The 13,499-nt window shown below is 47.5% G+C and overlaps 1 protein-coding gene across 2 annotated transcripts in view; it reads right to left on the minus strand.

The window, feature by feature from the left end:
* The window catches only part of TTBK1 (tau tubulin kinase 1), a 103,847-nt gene extending 92,784 nt beyond the window's left edge, over positions 1–11,063 (minus strand). The window contains exon 1 of one of the 2 annotated variants that reach the window (XM_053938037.1): positions 10,906–11,063. The gene's annotated coding sequence lies outside the window, so the exon portion shown is untranslated. Of the gene's footprint in view, positions 1–10,244; positions 10,303–10,905 lie in introns of those variants that run through there. The other variant, XM_053938038.1, reaches the window with a different exon arrangement.
* Positions 11,064–13,499: the final 2,436 nt, after the last annotated feature.

Raw genomic sequence — 13,499 nt, forward strand, 5'->3', positions numbered from 1 at the left:
CAATGGGGAGCAGGACAATTTGAAAGGAAAGTCTATTATTATCTTCCACCAATCTCCTTGACAGAGTTGCTCCAAATTTGAAACAAGCAGAATATTAAATCCAGCTCCAGGAAATCCCTCTGATATCATAACCAACTCAACCTCCACTAATTTAACAGGCAAGCATTATGGTTTGCTTACAATGAGCATTTAACTGCAGCTTAAGTATCTGTACCTGCAAAATTAATATAAATCACTACTGAAAAGCTTGAGTAGTCTGCTGGCAGCCAAAACAAATATATCTGAATAAAAGCAAGAACTAAACATAGGTTGTACTTAGGATATCAGACTCAACCTACACGTGACACACAAGGGAATGTTGTCATCACCTGATCCTGGACCAGAGTGTGACCAGATCGTCAGGTAATGCAGAATGTCCCATCAGGCACATCCGGTCCCCTCTCTCTGCTTTTGTGCAGAGCCTGTTTGTGCAGAGCCTGTTATTCATCAATGTGGCCATTCCAAGTCAGTTTTCAGAGTGGTCAACAGGACCTTCCTTGAGTCTTTATTCTTGAATAACATTATTTTATCTTGAAAAAAGCACTCAGGTGCACAGCAAACTGATAACATCTGTTGCTCAAAGGTCTTGTTATAACCTATTATATCAGGTTATTAAAGGGCCCACAGCCTAAGATCAAACATTTTAAACCTCCATTCCAGAGAAAGCTGTGTTCACCTTACCCATTCAAAAATTTTATGATAGATGCAGTCATCATAACCATCAAGTATTAAATAAACTTGTCAAAAAGTTCTTTAGAGTAAGTTCCTGATGAGAGATGTCATAATTTAATTCAAATTCTGGAAGACAGGGTATTTTGCTAGGAAAATTCATGTATTTATAGATTTATGATGTAGACTTCATATTACCAAGCACTTTCATAATAAAAATTAGCATAAGTGGGGCAACTGCCACTTGCTGCACTGATGTCATATCAGCCTAAATGAGACTAAATGAGACAAATTTTTTTCAGTTTTCAAGCCCAATGCTGATCACAACAGATATTCTATTTGTTATTACACAGAAGAGGTTTCCTGGGACTGACAAAAACATGACAAATCACGCCAACTGTTAGTCACTTAAATCATCCCTCTACAACCCTTCTGTAACCATTTTCTCATTTTTGTAAGGAACTCTTCCCCCTAGTTGGAGCATGCTCAGGGAAGTAGGTTCATCCTTCCTCTGCTGCTTGCAAATCTACAATTTCATTCTCTGATCTTCTGTCTCATCCCCTTTTAGTTTGCAGACAGCTGGCTCGGGAAACTTTCCTGTTTGACCATTCAGGAACACTCTGCGAGTCACACTGGCACCACTGGACTTTCATGCCCTAACAGGCTGCGTTCCTCTCATGTTCTTGGTGCCCCTTGCATGTGCCTCTTGGTAAATGAGGATATTTGGTCTGGGGTCTTCTCCTGTTTTATTTGGGTTCCACAGAGTCTCTGGATGAACCAGACAGCCAGCCCTGTATGTCCCCATGCCCTTTGTTTGGCAAAGGGGTGGTACCAGTTCATGGCCCCTTGCCTGGGCCTCCAGACATTTCCTGCCACCCAGGGCACAACCTGCAGCTCCCACAGCAGCTGCACACCCAGCTACCTGCACAAGGTGTGTTCCTCAACAGTTCTTCCTTTATCTTAATTAATCTCACCTGCTAATGTAGTAAAAGGAAAAAGAAAACAATTTTGAGGCGTTGAACCACTGTCCTTCTACAACATTGCCACTTTATATAACAAACTTAAGAGAATTGAAACTAACAAGATTATCACAGGATACAGTCCAAGGTTATAGATTCCTGTGCACAAATACTTAAGTGATTCCCAATACAATATCATGAAAGATTCTCAGGAGCCAGTAATTTATCAACTGGTTGATCATCACTACTTGTTTGATGTGAGAATGGCATATTCCATTTTCCTTACCTAAATCTTTAACAGCAAACTAGGAACACAATAAAACAGCACATGGACCTTCCTGCACAGGTTCTAATTTGGATTTCCTATAGAATGCCTTAATTAACACTTCACTTCCAGGCTGTATATAATGTACCTGCATTTCAAGTGGAGTGGATGGATATCACTGAGCACACTTTGCTCTTTGAACTCTGTGCATATAAAAAGCATACTGGATCAAGTGTTCACATGCATCCAGTAAGCTGGACACCACTGGGATTTAAGTTCCTGTTAGCCAAACACCTTCTAAAGAGAGTTTGTGATTCTCTGGAGCCATCCATACCTTTTGTACTTTGTTAGCTATTGCCTCAGTTCCCCCTGGAGGTTTTTCATGAAACCCTCCAGATGGAGTGATTAAATATTTCTTTGGCAGAATCAGTTTTACCTCAATTGTCCCTACTCCATCACCATTTTGGGTTGCTTCCCACTTTTCCCACTGTTTCTCTTCTTCTGTTGAGCAGTCCTTCTTATACATAGCCCTGGAGTCTATCAAATTTGGCCTTTGCCTCTGGTCATTGCCACAACAGCACCTTGTCCCAGAGGCTGCCTGGCCATAGCCTTTACAGCTGCACTGGGCAGGGTAATTCCTACAGATTCCTGTAGTGCCTCTCATGTGGTCTGGGAATGCATCACAGCAATTTCTGCAGGTAACTGTACTGATTCTACCAAATTGTATATTTCCTCTCCACTACACACTCTTCCCTGCTGATATGAAAAGCCCCCATTCTTTCCATAAGACTCTTGCTGCATGACCAAACCCAAAAGTACATAGAGAGTCCACACAGATGTCAACTCATTTTCCTTTGAAAAGAGTTGGTGCAGCAATGATGTAATAGCTCAAGCTGGTGCCTCTGAGGAAGAGCCTCCAACAAAGGAATCCCTGGGATACTGCACCCTCACAGTCTGTGCACTGCTTCTAGTTGGTGGTATTTAGTCTATGCAAGAACATCCTAGTAAAAGATACAAAAATTCTTGTACGTGCAAGCGTGGTCTGTTTCATTCCTTTCTGCAATGCTGTGTGAGTCAGTTTCCAAGGAACAAGGGTGTTAACAAGATTCTGGAGAGCTCTACAAGCTGGTCAGGACTGCCTCTATAAAAGCCATTTCCACATGTGCTGAGAATGCCATCTAGTTCACAACTGTCAGTACCTGCTTGCACTCTCCCAGAACATGCAAACAATTGCTTCCCATCCAGGAATTTTCCTATCTGTGGAGTTAAGCAGCTCTATGACTGAGGCATGTGCCTTCTCCTTCTGCTATCAGATTTTACACCAGCTTGTTGTGTCAGAGAAAAAAAAAAAACACCTAAAAACCAACAAATACAAACAATCAAAACCACCAGTAAAACCCCCAACAAAACTTTAAAATCTGTTCTTCTAGACCGATTCATCAACATAAACCACATTTATACTTTGTTCCTTAATTTTCCGGTGCTATGCCAAGTAACTGGATTCTGAGAATTTCCTGTTACAGAACTAATATGTAATATATAAAATATTAAATATAAAATATATAAAAAAGCATCATGAACCTTATGCCATATTTTAATGTAAAAATGATTTTCTATTAATAGCTGTAGTAAAGTACTGGAAAAGTAAATTTTGTATGTGACTTGGTCAATGCTCATAGCAATTCTTTAAGCCTATCTCAACCTGAAATGAGTAATTGTGCATTCTATGCTCAGCTTGCCAGAGTAAACTGGCTCCTGGTGAATGCTTCTAATAATAAATACTCCACAGACAGAACAATTACTGGTTCAAGTCCAGCCTGGGATGTTTGGAAGGGGAAAAACATATATAATCTCATCCCAATCAGAAACACGGGCAGCAAGGTTAAAGAAAATGTGTTTTGCAAAAGAAGTAACAAGCACACCAGAAATACCAGCTCCTGAGCTGCCACTAGACCTGAAAAGAGGCTGCAGGACCTATGCAACCAGATAGCTCTGAGCCCTGGAAACCAAATGGCTCCTGTCATTTCCCCCAGATAACTGTCACAAGAGTGACAAACTACTTGACTACCTGCCCTTTGCATTTCCACCTTTTACATTTTCTTTTTTGTCCTGCTGGCTCAGTGGACAAAGCCCCATAAGACTTGTCTCTGCTTGAGAAGCAACCACTCCTTATTTCTTCATAGAAATGGGGAACAGCAGAAAGAAAAAAGGGTATCTTCAACAAAATGCTTCTTAATACAACCAAACTCACACTTAGACATCTATGAATAAGCCATAGAGGTCATGCACACAGAGCAGAGCATTGCTACAGAGAGAAGCACAAAAAAAAGGGAGGCAATTCTGACCTTGCCTACTGGTGAGAGACAGTAGGGACTGGTAGAGTCCAGTAATCCATGCCACATGGCTACTAGAAGTCTTGAATCAGAAAAAAAGGCTGAAAGGTGCCTTCTACCTGAAAACTAAATTCTCTAAAATTCATGGCACTTAGGCCAAAGAAACCCCCAAAAGCAAGAGAATATAGTGGAGAAGTACCTCCCTACTATGAAAACTTAAGAAACTGAAGAGCTCTGGCATTCTAGCTCTCTGCTAGAAGCTGAAACCTGACAACTGCAGATTAGTTTTTCATGGGTGTTTTCCTTAAGGTCAGGATCTGGAACAAGAAAGATGGTGGATTCTCTTTTCAGACCAAGGTTGGGCACTCTAAGAAGGCACACTTTAGCTACTGCCAATTTTACTAAAAGCAAAAACACAAAAAAACACCCCAAAACCCATAAAACCCAACACCCACCCAAAAATCACATTTTGTGTGCTTAGATGCTAATGAATGACAGGTGAGAATTAATGGGAGCACTGTTACACCATATTACCTACATTACCCCATAAATTCTACAGAACCCAATGCTGGATCCACAGCTTCAGGTTCCTAATTAGCCAATTGAAAAATCTGCCTGAAATGAAGAGAAACAGTTCCCCTCTCCCCTTCCAGATCTGAACTCATGTATGTAGGATTCCACCACGGGCCAGTGGGCTACCATGGGTTCAGTGACCTGTACTAGCAGAAAAAATGATTCGTCTTCCTAATAAATAAGAGCATTTCCTTGGCTTAGAGCTTCCTGAATTGGTTCACTGTAGGGTCAGTCAAATGCAAGTGGCAGCACAACCGAGGAGCAGACCTCAGATCCATTTCAGCTTCAGTCAAGCTGTGCTCTGTGTTTGTCTCCACAGCAGGAAGCTCTTGGCCTTCTGTGAGATGACAAGATTCAGTCCCTTCTGCTTAAAAACACTGGAGTAACTCTGCCTGAGGCAATCTTTTTTTTCTTCCCAAGGATAACAAAATGTAAAGAAATCAGTTTGTTTCAATAAATTACTTGCACAACTCCTAAACTAATAAATTTTAGAAGTCTAACACAGCTAGATTCCGTTTAAATAATTCAAGACATAATAAGACCACAAAGTCTAAGTTTCCTAATACAATGTCACCACAAAGGTGACTTCTATTCTCTGGCTGAGGTGCTACAGGAAGCAAACAAGCAACTTTCATGAAATGAGGGAAACAAGCCAGACAATTTATTAGAGTATCCAATCAAGAGAAGCATTGTGCAGATGCCTCTATGAAGGTGAAAGTACTTGACAGCTACACCATACCCTTGTTTCAGTGAGCAGAACAGGTACCAAGAATTTAAGCTGCATATCAAGAAACTATAGATCAGTCTGGGGTAGGAGTGGCACAGCAGGTGCTGGGAGGCAGATTCTCACTAAGAACTACAAGTTCAGGGAAAAAATGGACTGAATTTTAGAAGAAACATCACACACACACAGAGAAAGAGGAGTTTCAGGATTATAAGGTATTTAAATGGAACCCAAAAAACCAGAGATGCAACAGGTTTCAGAGGTATGGTAGGGAACAAAGATGAATGGATTCAAGGATGAACATGGAGCTACCCAGGCACATTCTCCAGTGCTCCATGGAAAAGGTACATAGAAAAAGGCCAGGTCACTCCAGGGGAGAAGGAGTACTACATACTACAAAATAAACAGACAGACTCACAGGAGATAAAGAAATTATTTTGTATCAAGGCTAAATGGAAAAAATGTAATAGTAAAGCCACCCCATCAGACCAGCATAAAGCAGTAACAGTGATTTGCCATGTGAGAACAGATGGCCTGTGCCTTTAGGAAACAGGAGGCAATGGGGAACTTCAGTTTCCTCATGCAGATCAGGATATATTACCAAGATGAAATTTTAAATATAACTTACAAATAATTCCACTTTGTTGAACAGAAATGTATCACCTTTAGAAAAAAAGAAATGAAAGAAAGAAAATTCTTTGGCCAGTGCAACTTCTGCTTCATTTTAATTCTGACTTAATGGGCCAACAAGAAGGTTTTTAGAATAAAAGTGTGCAAAAGAAGAAAACAGTACAAATTATTCCAAGTGATGATGTTTTTTCCTGATGATGAAGAAGAGATTAAATAAATTCTTATGGATAAAATCTATGTATTTTCTACCCACATATGATGAGAGGCCACCCAGCCAGTCTGCTAAATGATGGACAGATAAGAAATAGAAAGACTGAAGGAAAGATCAGAAAGAAGATACCAAGGATTTTTGGCTGCTGTTTATTTTGAAGAGCTCTGCAGAGGATCTGGAAAATCAGTCTTCCACAACAGACATGTTTAGAAAACTGAAGATTAAAAATTAAACTAAGTGGCAGGCAGAAGGGAGAAGCCCTGATTTATAGATCTATTACGATAGGCAAGGTGCTTTTAGGAAGACTCGACAAGCACATGTGGTATCAGGCCAAAGGCCTCGGAAATTAGTATGTTCCAGGATAAAACTAAAGTTTCTCTAAAACTAGTAACTGGCTAAAAGACAGGAAAACACATAGGAATGCAGAGCTAGGTTTCAAAACAGAGCGCTCTTAGCACACAGGTCACACCTTGTGTATGTGGAAAATTACTCAGGCAAACAAATAAAAAGGCTGAAAAGCTGCATCCTGTACCACCAAGGTGATAAGGGGTGTAACCAGGGCAAGCACAGTGTGCCCATCTTCTTAGCCTTTCCCTGAGCATCATCTCTTGCTCACTGGTAGAGAAAGAACTGGAGCAATGCAGGGGTTTGGCCTGAGCAGCTGAATATATGATCCTGCAATCAAAACCTTTTCACCAGACATCAATGCTCCCTTTGTGTTTTCCTGTCTGACTGGGAGGCCACCAAAGCTTTGTACCCAGGCAGCTCCTGGGCTGACAGTGGGCCTGACAACATCTCCTGCTGCACAGACAGAGAGGAATCCACTTCCATCTGCCACAGCTGACACAAGATCTCTTTCTGAAGGCTGGGATGCCTCATTTCTTCTAAGAGGAAATCTATGCCCACAGGCATTCCCTGCTCTCCATTGCACCTATCCGTCTGGAGCCAGCCCAGGATCCAGTTTGTTCCTTTCATATTGCTCACCAAATTAAAGATGACACAGCTTGACACCAAAAGCAAAGGGTTTCCAAACACATCTTGTTTGATTAGCTCTACAGTCCATCACACTGTCAACACCTTCCTTCTCAACTACAAAAAAAAAGATCCTTTCCCATGTGTGCAGCTCTTGAGTAGTGGAGAAGGCCTAACAGAAAACAGTGTGGGACTGGGTAAGACCAAATGGGACCAATGGATTGTGAATCCCATTAAAAAAACCTACTGTGGCAGTTTTATATTTTCCCTGTTGAGTCTAATATATTGATGTATCGACCAGTCTCCAAAAAACCAGAAAAGTTCATGTGAAAAATCACTTGATACATTAATGCCCAAGACACATTGCCATTGCTAGATTATTTTCCACATTTTTGGGGATAACTGCTGTGGCTCTCAACAGTGTGATCCACAGGCACTGGGCACTGTTGTGGAGAAGACCATGGATTGGCCTGACCAACAAGGATTGCCACTGTCCAGCTCATAGCCAGGCAAACACTCACATGCAAGGGAGTCTCAATTTTCAGATGCACCACACCATCTCCCTCACCTCTCACTCCTAAAGTTTTAACAAATACCCAACAGATTCTCCCACTCTTCCTCTGGACTAGGAGGGAAGTGCTGAAGGCTCATAGCTGGCCTTCCTTATTCCTCCCTCTCAAAGCAATCTTAACATTTATTCCAATGGGATTGTGTCCCACAATGACATTTAAGGGGATTTAATGTTGTTTCAGAGGAATACCCTCTTTTTTGTTATCTTTGATGGAAGAAGGGGAGGAAAGCACTGGTTATGTCCACTCTGTATCTTGCTCAGTAAACCAGCAGAGCTAAAAGAGTTTTTTAGCAAATGCTTCCACAATAACTCCAGCAAATACTCGGCTGTGCCTTGCAATACTCAAAGTAGAAGGTACCAACGAAGCCCACACGTCCTTAAAAATGAAGGAAGTTTGCAAAGTCCTTGAAGATTTTATAAACACCTATTCCTCCGTGAAGACCTATTTTCTGCCCTCTGCTCTGTTTTCAAAGTGAATCAATGTTACTGGAAGGTCACTATGGAGCTTTGGCAAACAAATCTAACCTAGGAGCTCCCCAGGATGAGGAACCACTCCCGAACCTGGAGCCTGCACATTGATACACACACAGATAAGACTAAGGCAAAAAACTGAAAGGACACAATTGAAGAGATGAGCCCACAGCAAGACCCACATGAGAGGAGTGTGCTACCTGACAAACCATAAAGTGGTAAGTCAATCTTTCCATAAGAGAGAGCAAGAAACAGCATGAAGGGATTCCCACACTGAAGATAAAGAAAGACAGATTTGGCTCTTCCTGGATCTGTCTAATCATTCCTGCTTTGAAAAACAAGTGCCAGCTTCTTCCACTAGAGGAAAGCTGCAGGCTGCCTCTTGCCTCCACCAACAAATGCTGGGGATGGAGAGGGAAGGAAATCCACACATGAGCCATGAGCACCACGCTGGGGGGTGATGGAATAGATTTCCTAACACTAGAGACACTCCTTTCCAGAAGACCAAGAGCATTGATAAGGATCTGACTTTTTCCTTGAGGACTATTAAAAATAAAAAGGTTATGCAGGTGTCCCCAAGGCGTGATAAAGGTGTCCTACAAGAGATTCCAGTGTTTTATTTTGCCAGAGAAGAGGAACACAGCCTACTCCTGAAGGAATGAAATTATCACAAAGCACGCAAAAGCACACAGCAGTAACAGCAGTGAATACCACATAGCCATTCATGAGCACCTCATCTCAAAAGTTTCTGATTCCCATGAGGATGTTCCTTATGAGCTGGGTGATCACTGGCACACAAAGGAAGAAAGCCAGAACATTAACACATCATTCCTATTCTGCCCCTCTTTATCCTCTCAAAAGAAGGCAGCACACTGGGACGTGGTGACACACTGACACTCGTGAGACAGGACTGACGCTCTTCAGTCAGAGCACCTGCACAGGCATAGCACCTAGGAGCTGAGGGAGCATTAGCACACCCTGTGGCACAACACAACACGAGGTTAAATTCCACTCTTAAGAAGTCCCCAGGCTGAAAATCTCAGTTGACTGAAAACTCATTGAGAAGTTTACTGCTAAAAGGCAACATTTTCAGTGACACTACAAGAAATCCATGTGAAATGGTAGAATTAGGAAACCTTTCTTTCTACCAATCAAACCATCTTGCAAACCTAGGAAAATTCAAAACAGGCTTGGTTTGAACTGCTTAGAAACATGATACCAACAGGTATTGAAGTCCCCACCCCTCAAAACACACAGTGGGTCTTGAACTTGTCATGCAAGTAGCTGAAAAAGTGACAGTGTGACTTCAGTGCTTCGTGCAGCATTCTGGCTCCCTCTTAAATCCTACATGCACGTCAAGGTCATGGTGTTCGTCTCGAGAGTCCTCAGTGGGTTAGACCCAGGTTACCGGATACCTCCTCTCCCGGAATGCAGGGAAAGCACAACGACTATGGACACATCCAGCAATGTCAGCTTGGGCGCCACCAGCAATACGGACACCATAGCAGGAGACTCTGAGCCCCAGGAGACACGGCCACGCACACAGGAGCACCATTTCCACCCCGCCAAAAAGGAGAAACTCTCAGCCTCCCGCCTGAAACCCGAACACCACGGAGTTATCCCAGCCTAACGCGACAGAAGCGCTCCCTCCCCAGAGACCCCAACGGAGCGGGCTGGCTTTTCCCGTGCGGCTGGACAGGCACCCGGTGGCCCCGGGAAGGATGCCGTGCCCAACCCCGGGCGGCATATGTCCTCCTGAGGTGGCCGACACCCTCCGTGGGTTTCCCTAGAGCCCGGCCCGGCACAAGGTCGTGGATGCCTTCGCACCTCGGCCCCCGCCCGACACCGGGACCGGCGGCAGCGTCCCCCGGTACCACCCGGCGGGGCCGCTCCCTCCGGCGGAGCCTCTCAGGGCTCGGGGCGCCCCCGCCTCTGCTGTGCATAGCGGAGCGAGGCCACTGCCCGCCCCTCCCGCGGCGGCAGCCCCGGGCATCGCCGCGACCCCCGGGCCCGGCAGGAGCGGCGCCGAGGGGCGGCCGCCGCCCGGGCCCCCGCCTCGCCCCGCCCTGCCCTCACCTCGGGCCGTCCCGCCTCCCCCCGCCGAGGAGGTGGCCGCGTCCGCCCCTGCACTGCAGCTGCCGGCAAGCCGCCCCCCCACTCCCCGCCGCCCCTCTCCGCAGTTGGTTCGCCCCACCCGGCCCACCTTCTCATTGGTAGCACCGGGCCGTCACTCCACCGCTGGCCCGCCCACCCCCGCAGGCACGCTGGGAACCCGAGTCCCGCGCGCGGGACTCTCTCCCTTCGGCTGGAGGTGCCGGGTGGGGCGATAAACTACATCTCCCGCAGTGCCCCGCGCGCAGCCCCGGCACGGCCCGGCCCGGTGCCGTCCCCGGTCCCGCACCTCGCAGGCCGCCAGCGGGACGGTCCCTCCGTCCCTCCCTTCTCCACCCGTGCCTGCCGCGGCGCGGCCCGGCCCGGCCCAGCTCACCTGGCCCCGCCGCCGCCGGCGCTTCCCGCTGCGGCCGGCGCAGGCAGCGCATGCCCCACGCCCTTCAGTGCGGCACGTCGGGCGCGGTGCCGCCGGCCCGGCGCGCTAAGGCTGCGGCTGTGGGACGGGCCGGCCCCGAGCGCATCCTCCCCCTCGGAGCCGCGGCGGGCGGCGGGATTCGCCCACAATGCACCGCGCGCCGCACCGACAGCATCAGCCTGACATCACCCGCGGGCCGTCCCCGCCCGGCCGGACCCGCCCCGGGCCCGCCTCCACCGTCAGCCGGCACCGGGCACCTTTAGAAAACATGTGGCGGCACATGCGGCTGGGCACCGCAGCGCGCCGCGACTCTGCGTGCTGGGAAGCGCACTGGCGTGGGACTGGGACCGGGACCGCGAACAGGAGCGGCACGGCGCTGCCGTGCCCTGGGACCGGGAACGGGACCGGCATCGGCAGTGCCAACGCGATCGTGGGCCCTGCCAGGACGGGGACTGGTGCTCGTCTCTGTGCTGGTGGCATCAGTGCTGGCATCGCCATCAGGCCCTGGGCGCTACACTGCCCTGGGACTGGGGCCAGCTCTGGCACAGTCTTCACAGGGCTGGGTGACTGCACTGTTGGGACCAAGGCCAGAGCCAGCACATCTGCCTGAGGCTGGACTTTGCATTGCACAGGGACTGGCAGCGTCACCACTGTGGGCCTAGTGCTGCCCTGTGCTGACCTGCAACTTTTTACTCCAGTCCTCTGGGGCCAGGGCCAGCAAGTGCACTACACTGCACTGCAAGTGGCAGCATCACTACAGTCTGGCCAGGACACTACACTGGGACCAGGACCAGCACAATCAGCACTGGCCTGGACACTGCACCGCTAAGATCAGAACCGTTCCCCATCCATACAGGGCAAGGTCTTGCCCTGCCAGGGCTGGGAACAAACTCAGCAGCTCGCAGCTGGGTGCAGCACCCAAAAAAAAGGCTCAGACAAGTGAGCCTGTCCCTGCATGCAGCCTGTCCCTGAGCAGTGTGCCTGTCCCTGGGCACTTTCCCTGTTCCCCTACACCTGAGGGGCACAGCTGTGCCCCTGCTCCAGAGAGGTGCCATTCTCCCTGCTCCAGCTCGCTGCGAATTACATTGTACTTGAAGCACAGATAAGCACGTGGCTCCTACAGATATGCTGTGCAATGCTCATGCCTTCTTATTCCCTTTTCACTGCAAATCATCCATATTCATGCCTCTGTCCCAAAGTGTGGATGAGCACTGGTCTGTGCCTTCACAAAACATGCTGCAAGGGACACTGCTGCCAGACCCTCCCTGCAACACACTGGTGCCTTCTCCCTGTCCCCATCAGAGTGTCCCTGTCAGATCCAACCTGGTGGTGATCCATAGATGGAGGTTCTAATCTGTCTTGTGAGTGGGATGTCACACCAGCTTCCACAGGGCTGCTGTGCTCCTCCATCCCTTGTGGGACATACCTCCTTGCCAAGACTTTTCCCCCCCATCAAAGCAGTCCCTTGGGGCCAGGGTGGTAATAGAAGAGATTTGTTGTGACAAGACAGACATGCTTGTGCCAAGGCAGACCCAGCACAACCCTGGCCACCTCCAGCCACTCAGATCAAGGAGAAAAGGGCTACCAGGCCCCCACAATGTTCCTCCACTGGCTGGAGGCCCCTGCATTGAGGACTTGCTCTGTGGAAGCATCCATTCCACAGAGACTCCAGGGAATCTCTAGCCCTGTAGGAGCTCATCCTGCAGTCCCAGGGGTTAAGACTCCTGCAGTTGCACCTCATGCCAAGGTTCCTGTCACTCCAGGTATATGACTGAGAGATGATTGGCAGTTGCCATGTGGGCTCTCTGTGCTGCAGGTCAAGACTCCACCACTTGTATTCCCAAGCACTGGTTCATGGTGCTGAGTTGGAGAGGCAAAGCAAGTGGGCAAACCAAAATTAGGTGAGGGAGATGGTTTTCCCCAGGAGGTTGTCTTTACTTCTCAGCATCCTTCAGATCTCTCTTTCACTGTGCTGCTGGAGCACCAAACACAGACGGAGCAGTAAACTGGATTGAGCAATGGTACCAAGCTGGAGGGGATGGAAGGATTTGATGCTGGAGCCTTTGGTCCACCCTCAGGCTGGGCAACCCCAAGTGCTGCCTAAGGGGAGATGTAGAGATTCGGTAAGAACTTTCTGGAACAAAGCACATAGCAAACCCAGTGTGGGCTGCTGATGCAGGAGAGGAGCCAAATGGCGGGGGGGGGGGGGGAGAGAAGCTCTGTGTTGATGGATGGCAGCAGCAGCACTGAATCCCCTTGGTTTGAAATCCAGCCTTGAGCAGAAAATTCTTGAGAATGGGATGGCCTGGCCTGTACAAAAGCAGTCTAGTTATCTGGATATTTTTAAGTATTGTTTTTCTCCCTTACCACTCATTGGGCATTTATTACACATTCATAAATGGAAGTGCAGCAGATCTACATTTTTCACACAGCTTTGACATTTGTTTCAGGTGTGACCAGATGTGAGTTGATCTGACAAAGTTTCACATTCCAGATTAGCTCAGATACTCAGCTCCTTCAAACCTCCTGCAGTTCTCTTTGCTTTGGACACAAGG

This window comes from Vidua chalybeata, chromosome 3 (assembly GCF_026979565.1).
Source record: "Vidua chalybeata isolate OUT-0048 chromosome 3, bVidCha1 merged haplotype, whole genome shotgun sequence".
NCBI lineage: Eukaryota > Metazoa > Chordata > Aves > Passeriformes > Viduidae > Vidua > Vidua chalybeata.